General features: G+C 36.8%; 1 protein-coding gene and 1 pseudogene across 14 annotated transcripts in view; both read right to left on the reverse strand.

Moving 5' to 3' along the window:
* SLC44A5 (solute carrier family 44 member 5) overlaps positions 1 to 15,507 on the reverse strand; it is a 425,241-nt gene that overhangs the window by 158,065 nt on the left and 251,669 nt on the right. The gene's annotated exons all lie outside the window — the stretch shown is intronic.
* On the reverse strand, positions 4,901 to 6,626 carry LOC147375621 (uncharacterized protein C14orf119 homolog; annotated as a pseudogene). Its single transcript, XR_015161575.1, has one exon. The product of XR_015161575.1 is annotated as an uncharacterized protein C14orf119 homolog (transcript).

Genomic DNA, 15,507 nt, shown 5'->3' on the forward strand with positions numbered 1-15,507 from the left:
GTGTCAGTGAGATACTTCTCCAAAATGTGAGTGTGGAGAAAATAATACTGCTTTCTGAAACTTAAACTCTGATTCAACACATGATTAATGCACATAGTCACCCCAATGAGACAAAGCCTCCCAGTCTAAAAAGCCTTGATTCCAAACTTCTTGAATCTATTAACATATCTAAAGAGAACTGCATATGATGCTCAGACAGCTCTGCCCATCTGAGCACCCTCCAGATTAGGGCACTAAGACAAATTGAAATAAGGGTCTAATGTGAAGATGCTGTTCTGTCAATAGATAGCCAGGCTGGAAGAGCCTTGCCATTAGCCATTCCACTCATGTAATTTCCTTTTCTGACTACACATTCACCCAGCAACTTTTTTGATAATTAGGTTTCTTGTGTAGTTTGCCTAAAGGGAGCAAAGTGCTGGTCAGGCCAAGGAACATCAGGACTTCTCAGCAATTAAATTTCTCAATGTAAATGATTGCATTAACATTCTGGCTTTATACATCAGTCTCTTGTGAGCTTTGTTAATACTAATCATCATCCCTGAATTAGAGTAATTCTAGAACACAGACAAAATCAATTTTCAGACCCTGGAGAAATGCACATGACTTGGTTTGTCTCAACAGAGAGTTCATTCAAGAGTTTAGAAACCCCAGAGAGTATAGTTTAGTCAGATAACTTAAGACAAATTTGTGTCAAGATTTCAGTATCATGTTAAGGAATTTGGAGTTAACTTTTAGGCAGTGGGAAGTCATTTGTGAAATTTGAAGGGGGGGGGGCGTGGCATGTGTAACATGCAAGGAGATCAAACCAATCAATCCTAAATGAAATCAACCCTGAATATTCATTGGAAGGACTGAAGCTTAAACTGAAGCTCCAATACTTTGGCCACCTGATGTGAAGAGCTGACTCACTGGAAAAGATCCTGATGCTGGGAAAGACTGAGGACAGGAGGAGAAGGGGACGACAGAGGATGAGATGGTTGGATGGTATCATTGACTCAATGGATATGAGTTTGAGCAAACTCTGGGAGATAGTGAAGGACTGGGAAGCCTGGCACGCTGCAGTCCATGGGGTTGCAAAGAGTCGAACATGACTTGGCAAGTAAACAACCACAACAACATGATTGAAACTGTTATTTATCATGTATTATCTGTTGTATTCAGCTCTATTTGGCAGAACTCATGGCTTAATTGAGGAGCTAGCCAAGCAAACTATTGATTACAACACAGCGTTATAAGCACACAGAGTACTCTGAGAGCAACAAGGATAAGGAATTATTTCTCAGAAGAGAAAACTTACACATTTTTCTATTAGAGTTAACATTCTTTCTATCTTCCCTTGTATTTAGATACTTTTTTAGTTAAAAGAAATATATCAATATATCAAAGAGCTTCATAAGTATATTTCTGACTCTCTACTGAATACTCTTACCTGGAGAGGCCATAGGCATTTCAAAATTCAACATTTCACAAACTAAATTAGCTATCTTCTCTGCTCTTCATAACCATTCCGGCTCTTCCTCATGTGTTCCCTACCTTCATGAATATAACCGTAATGCTTCCAGTTATTAGTACAGTCATGCTAGACCATCTCTTCTATCCTCAGCATACAATCAGTCCTAAAGCCTTGTAGATTTTTGCCTTCTTATTACCTCTTAGATTTATTCCTTTGCAGAGCCACTGCCTCAGTCAAGGTTTTAATCATTTGTCAGCTAGATAACTGAAAATTCATCTAAATGGTATCCTGCCTTTGTTTCATCTAGTTTCTCTTCTCTCCAGGATATCCCTGGCTTTGAAGCTAGAATAATAGTTTGCTTAGTCATTCACCAGACACATATTATATGTCAGGGACTTTTCTAACCATAGGGAATACACTGATGAACAAAACATTCAAGGTTCTTGCTGCTCACAAACCTGATCTTTTAGACAGGATATTAATTGTGAGAAAAAAATGAATAAAGAAATTTTCAACAGTGATGAATATTATAAAGAAAGTACAATTAAATGATGTTGTAGATAGTGACTGGAAGACTGGGTTGTCATGAAGGGCTCTTGGTTAATGGCAGTTAAAAATGGATGATAAGAGGTAGCTATTCATGCAAAGGTCTGGGCTCAAAGTATTTCAGTCAGTGTACCCAGGATGGCTGCAAGTTTAAAATCTTTAAGAAATGAGAAGAAGGCAAGCATGGCTATGATAAGAGGATGAGAGAGAGAAAGAGCGGTACAGGATGATATAAGTGAGTCATACAGAGGGCACTCATGTAGGACATAAGTTTGAGTTTAATTTACATAGATAGTATGGAAAGCTATTGAAAATGCATTAAGGAGAAGAGCTATGATTAATTCATGATTTGAAAGCTCACTCAAGGTTTTTTATGTAGAATGGATTATAGAAAAATAAGAAAAGAAAACAGATCAATCTAGAGTCTAGTGCTAAAGTATAACTAGGGTATTCGGTGCTGTGGATGATGATGACTGTAAAAAAGAGAAGTAGGTATTCTGTGGATATATTTTGGAGCTAAAGCCAATAAGACTTGCTGATGCATTGAATGTGAGAAATGGGGGGAGGGTGGGAAGAGGAAGCCAAGAACCTGTAACTTGAGTAACAGGGTGAGGATACTGGTGTCACTCTCTGAAATGGAAAAGACTGATGGAGGAGGTTTTAGAGCTTTCAACTGCAAGTAAGAATCAAGAGTTCTATTTGGCCAAATTAAGTTTGAATAAGTACCATGACTTCAAGTACAGAAGTCAAATAGGCAGTTGAATAAAGAAATATGGAGGTTGACGGAGAGTCATTGCTAGAGATATAAAGCTTGGGAGTCACTGACATGTAGATAATATTTAAAGTCATTGACCTAGAGTAAAAGTAGACTAGAGAAAAGTAAAGGATGAGGACCAAGGCACTCTCATATTTGGAGATCAAGTAGGGGTTGAGGACACAGAAAAGGAGACTAAAAAGGAAGTAGCAATGAGCTGCAAGAAGCATCAGGTGAGTATGATGTCAAGGAAACCAAGAGAAAAGACTGTTTCAAAAGGGAGAGAGTGGTCACACCAGTCAGAATGGTTGTCATTTAAAAGTCTACAAATAACAAATGCTGGAGAGGGTGTGGAAAAGGGAACCCTCCTACATTGTTGGTGGGAATATAAGTTGGTATAGCCATATGGGGACTTCCCTGGTGGCACTAGTGGTAAGGAATCTTCCTGCAATGCAGAAGACATAAGAGACGTAGATTTGATCCCTGGGTCAGGAAGATCTCCTGGAGGAGGCCATGGATACCCACTCCAACATTCTGGCCTCGAGAATTCCACGGACAGAGGAAACTGGCAGGCTATATACTGTCCATGGGGTCCCAAAGAGTTGGACAGGACTGAAGCAACTTAGCACCCAAGCAGCCAGTATGGAAGTTCCTCAGAAAACTAAAAATAGAATTACCATATGATCTAGCAATCCTGCTCCTGAGAACATACCGGGAAAAAAATATAATTCAAAAAGATACATGTACCCCCATGTTCATAGCAGCACTGTTTACAATAGCCAAACATGAAAACAACTTAAATGTCCATTGACAGATGATTGGACAAAGAAGATGTGGTGTGTATATAACAGAATACTACTCAGCCATAAAAACGAGTGAAATATTGCAGCAACATAGACTCAGCTAGAGACTATCATGTGAAGTGTAGTAAGTCAGAAAGAGAAAGACAAATACCATATGATATAACTCATATGTGGCATCTAAAGCATGGCACAAATAAACCTATCTACAAAATAGAAACAGACTCATAAACATAGAGAACACACTTGTGGTTGCCAAGGTTGTTGGTGGGGTGGGGTGGATGGACTGAGAGTTTGGGGTTGGTAGATACAAGCTATTATATTTAGAATGGATAAACAATAAAGCCCTAATGTATAGCACAGGAAATTATACTCAATATCCTATGATAAACCATAATGGAAAAAAATATTTTTAAAATGTGTATCTATATGTGTAACTAAGTCACAGCACAGATTGGCACAACACTATAAAATCAACTATACTTCAAAAAATGAAAGTGGCAAGAGTCGTCACCTTTGTCAAATGCTGCTGTGAAATTAAAATAAAAGATGTTGCCCACTATACTTGGCACGATGGAAGTCATTGGTGACCTTTTCAAAATCAGTTTGAGGAGAGCTGTAAATAAATCTGTACTGGAGAGAATATGACAAAGGGGAGAAAGAAGAAATGACAAATAAAGACAGCTGAAGCAAATCTAATCATGCAACTCCCCTGACCTGAAACTAACACAGCATTGTTAATCAACTATACTCCAATATAAAATAAAATCTTTAAAAAAGAGCAGAAGCTTGCCATTCATCTCACACCCTTTAGAATAAAGGTCAAACTCTGTGCCTTCAGATATACAATGCTCTTCAGTATCTGGGTTCTTGCAACCTAAGCAATTTTATCTCCCAACCATACTTTCCCTCCTACTACTATAAATACTTGTAATACTCTAACATGAATCATGCAAAGTCTCTTCCTCCATATGCATCTCTGGGTTACTCCTTGCCCTTTCCTACATAAAAAAAAACCTCTTATACATCCTTTGGTCCCCTTCAAGAATGACCATATCAGGAAAGCAGTGCCACTCCCTTCCACATGATTTACTCTCTCCTTAGACTTTCCATTGCAACCTGAACAGCTACATAGTGTTTACCTCACTACACTGCAGTCTTCTTTCTTTCTGAAAATTCATTATTTATTTTAATAGAAAAAATAAACCCTTCAACCTTAAAGAATGTAATTTGTTTTCATATTGTTGTAGAGAGCACTTATAAGATAGGAGCATCTGCTACCAGTTCCAAGGATTTCACATATAGTTTAGAAAAAGTATTGTTGGATTCAAACAAACATCAGTATAGAGGAACAAACATCTCTGTCTCCTCATTTTTCCATAATTTTACTAAATCATCACTAGGAAAGCTGGTAATGGGGCTATCATATAATTATTCCAACACTTGGTAATGACAGTGAAATCAGCCATCCCAATCCAGCTAAATTATAAAAACATGACCTTTAGTAAGGTCATGTACTCCCTTCTCTCATTTCTGGAGCACAAAGGCTCTACTTGATACCCCATGGACCAATAGTAGACTTGAGTTATAATGTATAGATTCCTTTCAGTTATAGTTGCAAAAGAAGTCTTGAAATTCTTGATGGTTTGACATCTCTTGGAAAGAAACAAGCTAGGAGGTAGACTGCTGATGTGGATTTGCTCAGATGGACACCATTCCCAGATCTTTAAGTGATACATCCAAAGTTCTCTCCGTAAAGTTGTGGCCATGACTCCACTATCTCTGGCTATCTTCTTTGATTTTTAATGCCTTACGTTCTTTACCAGCTGTTGCAGCCACTGCTTGGTAAAATTCTGCCATGAAGTCTGGCTCACTGACCTCCAGTGCCTAAGAAATTCATTGCATTCCTGCTCAGCCCAGCCTCCAAACCACTAATCCCAAAGACACAGCTGGCACTCAAAGACACAAGGTGGTCGGTTTGCTCTAGACTTTCTAGCAATGGCTGTAATTTCCCAGGTGCTGTAGAAAAATATCCACGCTGAGGACCTGAGCAGCTAGCAAGTCAGTGAAGAATACACTTCATTTCCTGGGAAGTGACGTAAGACATTGGGGGAGGGGAAGAGTTAGAAACATTGTCGGGTACTGAGGGTAAGGGAACGACAGTGGTATCGAAGAGGAAGATGGTTCCAGTGGCATTCTCCCCTTTTTTCTCACAGGGCAACCGGAGACCATCACAAGAGTATTTAGACTCCAACTGTCATCGCCACTTACATGTTTCTACATTGCAGTCTTTGCTTTGATTATAACACTCCTCTCCCCTCACTCTATGACACTCATTGGCAACAGAATAAGAACAAACTTTGAAGTTTAGGAGCATTTCTAGGAGATTTGTGTCCCTAGATTTAGATCTTGTACAGAGCAGTGTTCTCCTAGCGCTTCCTAAACAAAAGCCTCTAAAAATACAAATTTCATTGTTAATTTCTTAAAATTCTTCAATGTCTTTTCTGAGTCTATAAAATAAAATACCAAACACACTGGCATGTTGAATAAGTCCTTGATGATTTTGCTCATTGTAACCTCTTCAGCATCATTTCTCTCCACCTCATCCTGATCTTCACACACTGGGTGTACACCAAACCATTTCCAGGACAGTTTTTCTCAGGTTTCTGTATGCTGAGGTGCGCTGCCAACTTTTCTTGGAATATCTTTAAGAACCAGCTCAAGGGTCACTTCTCCTCTTAGGTTTTTCCAGATTCACCTCTCCCTCCTCCTAGCACACTAGACACTCTTCATTTGCCATGCCTGGGTAGGTAACTCTGTTATTGCACTCACCACATTTATCCTTTTATCATCTTCTCTTCCTACTCATTTGCAAGCTCTGTTGAACAGGAACTTTGCTCAGTCCATCTTTGTATTTCTAGCACCCAGTACATTGCCTGACACACAACAAGCACAGAGTTAATGAATACTTTTCTTTAAATCGTTTGATTTAAAGGTGATTTCAAGTTTTAATAATATCTTTTAGATTGATTACTTTCATTATTAGGAATAATTTGTAGGTGGTGAGTCTTTAAAGTGCCCGGCCGTGTGCCCAGGGGTACGCCTTCCTCCTGAGTGTGTGACAGGTAGGCTTCCAGGATGCCCACTAGAAACTCACGGAACTGATGAAATTTGTACTGCACAGTTAATGTAAGAAATTTTAATTCCAAACCATGAAAACTAACAAAATATATAATAATATTTAAAAGAAAAACTAATAGCTATTTGAGCAAGGTACTCCCTGGGTAAGTTAGTGACAGTGAACCTGTACTAGTCGGTCTGTGGTGAACTGATACTTTCTCATGTGGTTGACTCAAAATCCTGAGCCAGAATAAGACTGACAAAGAGAATTACCTTCAAAAATATACGCTATTAAAAAATTTTAAAGTATGGAGGGAGAAATAATGTAAAACTTTACTCGATAGAGCAGAGTATGGATGCCAAGGTAATTATAAAATGATTCTTCCTGATTCAAAAAGGTGTGTTGCCACAACCTTCTAACCCATTGCTGAAGTATACATAAAATACTCCTTTAAATAGAACAAGAAAAGTTAACCAAGAAATTATCCTTTTCTCGCCAATCAAAACTTCTAAGAAACATACATATGTTTTCTGTATATTGTAATGTAAAGATGTTTATAAAAATACTTAATTTTTAGTGATTGACAAAATTAATTGCATTTAAAACAGGTCGATCTTGCTGATTACAGAAGAATCATGTGTTTATGTTCAAATGATTCCTGGCAGTGATCAGTGGCCATTTAAAAGGTTTACAGAGTTATATGCTATTAAGGAACCAAGAATAAAGGATAAAAAAGTAAAAAGGAACTGTAAGCTGCCTTGGCCATTCATAAATATCTAAACTTGGCACAGTAATTAATAACTGAAATTTCATTCATGAATATGTTGTGGCTATTTAACAATATTTATTATTTTCATATTTCAAGAGTATTCTAATTTAAAAGAATTATCTATAAATTTGGCATTAGAATACAAATGTAAATACTTTTAATGAAAATTTGCAACTTTTTAATGTTTTGACATAGTTTTCTATTTGTCTTTATTTCAGGTACCAAAATTATAAAACATCTAAGTAATATATTTTTGTTGTTGTTTCAGGGCTCAGGGTTGAATTCACCCTGAGCATGTGAATATAATAAAAAGATTACTAAATAAAAAAAAAAAAAAATAAAGTGCAAAGAACAAATTCACTTCTTGAGGAATAAAGGGATAGGCTATGAATTTTAAAGATGTCTCTTAGTCCCCATCTTCCTGTGGAATAGAGTCACAATGATAAATAACTGATCACATTAGACCATTTGCTCCAATCAAAATGAGGCAAATAATTGCCAAGTTAAAGCACATCTTCAATTCATATTTGCATTCTAAAGAATTAGCCATTCAGGGAAATTATTTGTTTTTATTTCCTCCCACATTTTGAAACTATTTAAAAGTTTTCAAAGGAGTGATAAGACACATAGTTTTCCTTTCAAACTGTTTACAAGTCAAAATGATTTTGAAACATTTTCAGACATTTTTACAACATGGGACCTACATTTTTTATTGACCTTTGTGTACTTTTTTCAATAAACTTTTCCTCACACTTTTCCTTGATGATGGACCCCCCTTCTAGACATTTAAGTTCCCTCTACAGTGACAAGAGGGCTTCCCAAGTGGCTCAGTGGTAAAGAATCTGCCTACCAATGCAGGAGACGCAGGTTCTATCCCTGGGTTGGGAAGATCCCCTGAAGAGGGAAATGGCTACCCACTCCAGTATTCTTTCCTAAGAAATCCCATGGACAGAGGAGCCTGGTGGGCTACAGTCCATGGGGGTCACAAAAGAAGTTGGAAGTTGGACACTACTTAGCAACTTAACAACGACAATAGTGACAAGACACACACCAATTACTTCAAAAAGAATAAAAAGTTCACGAGGATTGTATAAACTTAGGAGACAGCATTGTGTTATCACAATAATTGAAGTTGTCTACTTAATAATGGCACTTTAGAAATTACAAAAGCTTTTGTTGAGCATCAACAGAGCTATATGTGTATATCACAAAGCCCAGAAGCTGAGCTCTTCCTTCTCTGCTTTGGCATTAGAAGTTGAATCATAAATACAGGAAGAGGTCTAAGACGATATAGTAGAGAGACCCTGAACTCATGTCCTCCCATGAACACACTCAATTTGCACCTATTTACAAAGCAACTCATCCTGAGGGGCTACTGAACAGCTCTACAAATAGAAGGACCACATAGAAATTGGTAGGAAAGACAGAGAAACACTATACACTGAAACCTCACCTTTGACAACATGACCTGCAACAGGGGCAGGTATTATTGAGGGACCTGAGTGCAGACTTATCCACCCTGAGACACAGCAAAAATATAAAATAAAAACAATAACACACTACTTTAAAGGGCACCTAGATTATATGGAAAGAAATCCATTTACTAACCTTAGAGCTTTTGCTAAACGGGCAGTGAACTACTGGAACTCTCCCCAGTACGAGAGGAACTGGCAAGTGCCATTGTTTGAATCACCTCCAGAACTCTCCTTGGTCCACAGCCACCCCAGCTCCAGCCATTCTACCAAGATGGCCTCAACATGGCAGACCCAGGGACTGCCCCCAGCCAGAGCCTACTCCTATTCTAGCTGCTCCACCAAGGCAGCTTCAGGATTGCCTCCAACTCATGCCCACCCTAAATCCTGCCAACCTGCCAAGGCAGACTTGGCACAACGTACCTTGAGATTTCACCTGCCTCACACCTGTTCCAGCTCCAGTTAGCCTGCCAAAGCTAGCAGGTGCAAACAGTCTACACAGTAGACGGTCCCATACAAGGCTGCTCCTTCAGACCAGGACAGATAGCTATCTTGCATAATTCATAGAAACAAATGCCAAGAGTCAAACAAAATGAAAAAACAGAAATATTTTCTAAGTGAAAGAACAAAATAAAACTCGAGGGAAAATCTTAATGAAACAGAGGTAAATATTTTACCTGACATAGAATACAAAGAAATAGTCATAAGGATGCTCAGTATACTTAGAAGAGAAATGGAGAAATACAGTGAGATCTTCCATGAAGACTTAGAAAATAAAGACAGAACCAATCAGAGCTGATTAATACAATAACTGAAAAAGGGAATCAGTAGCAGATTAGATAATACAAAAGAGACGATCAGCTACATGGAAGAGAGAATAGCAGAAATCATCCAATCAGAAAAGCAAAGAGAAGAAAGTTTTTTTTTTTTTCTTTAATAAAGGGAATTTAAGGGACTTCTAGAGAAACTTCTAGAGAAGGCAATGGCACCCCACTCCATGCACCCCACTCCATTTTCCACCCCACTGGAAAATCCCATGGATGGAGGTGCCTGGTAGGCTGCAATCCATGGGGTCTCTAAGAGTCAGACACGACTGAGCGACTGAGCGACTGAGCGACTTCGCTTTCACTTTTCACTTTCATGCATTGGAGAAGGAAATGGCAACCCACTCCAGTGTTCTTGCCTGGAGAATCCCAGGGACGGGGGAGCCTGGTGGCTGCCATCTATGGGGTCACACAGAGTCGGACACGACTGAAGTGACTTAGCATAGCATAGCATAGAGAAACATCAACCATACTAACATTTGTATTATAGAGGTCCAAGAAAAATAAGAGAGAGAAAGGAAAAGAATACTTGTTTGAAAACATAATGGAGGAAAACTTCCCTATTCTAGGGAAAGAAAGAGACATTTAGATATAGGAGACATAGAGAGTCCCAGATAAGATGAACCCAAAATGATTCACACCAAGATACATTATAATTAAGAAAGCAAAAGACAGAGTTTCAAAGACAGCAAGAGAAAAACAAGAAATTCCACACAAGGTAAACCTGTAAGGCTATTAGCTGATTTTTAAGCAGAAACTTAACAGATCAGAAGAGAATGGCAGGATATATGTAAAGTGATGAAAGAAAAAATAATTACAGTCCAAAATACTCTATCTGGCAAAGTTAAAGAATTCAGAATTAAAGGGAGAAATAACTAAAGAGAGAAATAAATCCAGGTAAAGCAAAAATAAAGTTCATCACCACCAAACTGAACTGCTGAAGGATTTGCTTTAAGTGGAAAAGGTCACAATAGAAATGTTTAAATATATGAAAAAAGAATCTCACTGGTAAAGGCAAATATATAGGAATGGTATGAGATCAGCTGTTTGAAAAGCTAGTCTGAAAGTTAAAAGACAAAAGCAGTGCAATCAACCACAATGAGTTGATACTCAAAATTAAAAGATTTAAAATATGATGTCAAAAACATAAAATGTGAGGGGGGGGGGGGCGGTAAAAATGCAAAGCTTTTAGATGCTTTCAAACTTGAGAATATCACCTTAAAATAGATGACCATGTATACAAGTCGGTGTATTCAAACCTCATGGTTAAACCAGAAACTTAACAATACACAAAAATAAAGAGAAAGGAATTCAAACATAACACTAAAAGAATACATAAAACCATAGGGAAGTAACCAAGAGAAGAAGATAACGGAGAAGAACTACAAAAACAACCAGAAAACAATTAACAAAACAGCAATTAGTATACACCTACCAATAATTACTTTAAATGCAAATGAACTAAATTCTCCAGTCAAAAGATATAGGGTAACAATGCATTAAGAAAAAGACTCATCTAATATGTTGCTACAGGGGAATCAACTCAGCTCTAAAGACATAAAGAGAGTGAAAGAGAAGGGATACAAAAAGATATTCCATGCAAATGGAAACAAAAAGAAAGCTGGGGGAGTAACACCCATATTAGACAAAATAGACTTTTATAATAGACTTTAACTAGAGATAAAACAGGCATTACATAATGATAAAGGGGTCAAAAAAACAAAAGAATACAACATATAATAACATTTATACACTCAACAAAGGAGCACCTGAATAAGTAAAGCAAAATATAAACAAATATAAAGAAAGACACAATAATACAATAACAGTTCTACTTATACCAATAGATCATCCATACAGAAGATCAATAGGAAAATACTATGAACAGGCATATTCTTTACTGTCTGAGCCACCAGGGAAGCCCTATAAACAGTTGCCAGATCCATCTAAGTGGATAACCTAGAAGAAAGGGACACATTCCTAGAAACATAAAATCTGCCAAGATTTCCAAGTCTCTCTTTTCAGAATAAATAGACAATCTGAATAGACCAATCACTAGTAATGATACTGAATCAGTAATTTAAAAAATAACTCTCAACAAACAAAGGTCACAGGACTAGATGGCTTCACAGGGGAATTCTACAAAACATTTGAAGAAGAGTTATCTATTCTTCTTAAACTGCTCCAGAATATTGAAGAAAAGGGAATACTTTTGAATTTATTCTATGAGTCCAGTGTTACCCTGAACCAAAATCAGACACACAAACACAGAGAAAATTACAGACAAATATCCCTTATGAACACAGAAGCAAAAAGTCTCAAAAAAAATTTAGCAAACTGAATGCAACAACACATTAAAGTAGAATTTATTCCAGGAATTGAAGGATGGTTCAGTAGCTGCAATCAATGTGACACTACATTAACAAAATAAATGATGAAAGTCATATGATCATCTTAATAAATACAGGAAAAAAATTTGACAGAATTCAACATCCATTTATGACAAACACTCTTAACAAAGTGTGAATAGAGGGAACATACCTTAGAAGTCACATATGACAAATCCACATCCAATATTATGCTCAACAGTTACAACATGGAAGATTTCCTTCTCAGATCAAGAACAAGACAAGGATGCCCAATCTCACAACTTTCATTCAACTTGGCATTGGGGAGTCTAGCCAGACAAGAAAAAGGAATAAAAAACAAACTAGAAGGGTAGGATGGGGTGTGAAGTGAGAGGCAGGTTCAAGAGGGAGGGGACATATATACACCTATGGTTGATCTTTGTTGATGTATGACAGAAACCAGCACAATATTATAAAGCAATTATCTTCCAATTTAAAATAAATAAATTTTAAAAAAGGGAAAAAAGGCATTCAAATCATAAGGGAAGCAATGAAACTATTACTATCTGCATATACCATGACTACATATAGAACACACTAAGACTCTACTAAAACACTCTCAAAACTAATGAAAGAGTTCAGTAAAGTTGCAGGATATAAGTTTAATAGACAGAAATTTGTTGCTTTTCTGCACACTAATAATGAAGTATTAGAAATGAAGAAAACAATCCACTCAACGTTGCATCAACAAATAAAATACCTAGGAATAAATTTAACATAGGAAGTAAAATATCTTTACTCTGAGAACTATAAGACATTGATAAAAGAAATTGAAGATGACACAAATAAATGGAAAGACACTCTGTGCTCATAGATTGTAAGAATTAATATTGTTGAAATGACCATATTACCCAAAGCAATCCACAGATTCCATGCAACCCCTTTTGAAATACCTATAGCGTTTTTCAAAGAACTAGAACAAATAATTCTAAAATTTGTATGGAATCACAAAAGATCCCAAAGAGCCAAAACAATCTTGAGAAATAACCAAGCTGGAGGTATCACAGTCCCTGATTTCAAACTATACTACAAAGCTATAGTCATTAGAACAGCATGATACTGGCACAAAAGCGGACACACAGATGAATGGAATAGAATAGAGAGCTCAGAAGTAAACCCCCCCTCTAATATGGTCAATTAACCTACAATAAAGGACGCAAGAATGTACAGTGGAGAGAAACAGTCTCTTCAATAAATAGTGTTGAAAAAACCAGATAACTAATTGCAAAAGAATCCAACTAGACAACTTTCTCACACCATAAACAAAGTAAACTCAAATGGATTAAAAATTTAAATGAAAGATATGAAACCATAAAACTCCTAGAAGAAAACATAAGCAGTAACCTCTTTGACACTGGTTCTAGCAATATCTTTTTGGATATGTCTCCAAATATCCCATGGCAACAAAAGCAAAAATAATATGACTAGTTCAAACTAAAGAGTTTTTGCACAGTGAAGAAAACCACCAACAAAATGAAAATGCAACCTACTAAACTGGAGAAGATATTTGCAAACAATATATGTGATAAGGAGTTTATATCCAAAATATATAAATAACTCATACTATTCAACATCAAAAAATGAACAACTTCACTTAAAAATCAGTAGAAGACCTGAATGGACATTTTCCCAAAAAAGTCAGATGGTCAACAAGCACCTGAAAAGGTACTCAACATCACTAATCATCAGGAAAATGCAAATCAAAACTACAATGAGATATCACCTTACACCTGTCAGAATGCTTTATCAAAAAGGCAGGAAACAATAAAAACTGGCAAGGATGTATGAGAAAAGGGAAACCTGGTGAACTATCAGTAGAAATATAAATCAGTACAGCCACTTTGGAAAATAGTATGGAGTTTCCTTTAAAAACTAAAAATAGGGCTTCCCTGATGGTCCAGTGGTTAAGTATCTGACTGCTAATGGAGGGGACATGGGTTCAATCCCTGGTCTCGAAAGATCCCACATGCCATGGGGCAACTAAGCCCATGTGCCACAACTACTGAGCCAATACTCTAGAGCCCACAAGCTGCAACCACTGAGCCCCTGTGCCACAACTACTAAAGCCCATGCTCCACAACTAGAGAAGCCACTGCAATGATAGCCTGCACATCGCAGCTAGAGGATAGCCCCTCATGCTGAAGCCAGGGAAAGCCTGTGTGCAGCAACAAAGATCCATCACAGCCAAAAATAAAAATGAATAAATAAGTAAATGTAAAAACAAAACTAAAAACAGAAGTACCATATGATTCAGCAATTGCACTTCAAGATATTTATCTGAGGAAAATGAAAATACTAGTTCAAACAGATATATGCAGCCTATGTTCATTGCAGTACTAATTACAATAGCCAAGATATAGGGGCAACCTAAGTATCCATCAATATATGAATGGATAAAGAAGATGTGGTGTGGTGTGGTGTGGTATAGTGTATGTGTGTAATGGAATACTAGCCATAAAAAAGTGAAATATCGCCATTTGTAACAGTACTATAGACATAGAAGGTGCTATGCTAAGTGAAATAAGTTAGAGAAAAACAAACACCATATGATTTCACTTATACGTGGAATCTAAGAAACAAAATAAAGGAACAAACAAAACAGAAACAGACTCATAAATACAGAGAACAAGCTGATAGTTACCAGAGGGGAGAGACAAGGGAGGACAGACAGATGGTGAAGGGAATTAACAAGGTACAAACCTCCAGTTATAAATAAGTCACAGGAATATAACATATACATAGGAAATAGAGTCAATAATATTCTAACAATTTTCCATGGTGACAGATGGTAACTAACATAATGAACAAAAAATATCAAATCACCATGTTGTATACCTGAAACTAATATAATGTTGTATGCTAATTACAATAATAAAAAATATTGAGTCACAGAGTTTCAAGGTTGGAAAAGACTCAGAGGTCATTTAGTGCAAGTCCTTTATATGAATGAGTCCCCTTCACAACATTCATAATAAATCCCCCTTCAGTCTCTCTTTAAATCCCTTCATGATAGTGAATTTAACCTTTCCCCAGTGCCTCAGGTAAAAATAAGCACAGGTTATTACATTCCAGACAGATTTTGTACCATTTATAATAATAGTTATTTTCAGCATTGTGAAACCTATCAATTTCATTAGTATCAGCCATAGGTCCTTCATTTATTTTGTATATAGAGAAGGGAAAAAGTCAATTATGGAACATTCAAGGTTTTCATTTCTATTTACCTGTCTGCCTATAAGCTGCTTCTTTCAAGAATGAATATTCTGAGTTAGTGAAATGACTTAAAACTGGATGCAACAGCATTATTAAAATAGAAATAGAAATTCAAAATCCTAAAAAGAAATGCTCGACTCAAAGGCT

Source organism: Bos grunniens, chromosome 3 (genome assembly GCF_055505025.1).
Source record: "Bos grunniens cultivar Pamir isolate PY7600 chromosome 3, Bosgru_T2T1.0, whole genome shotgun sequence".
NCBI classification, from domain to species: Eukaryota; Metazoa; Chordata; class Mammalia; order Artiodactyla; family Bovidae; genus Bos; species Bos grunniens.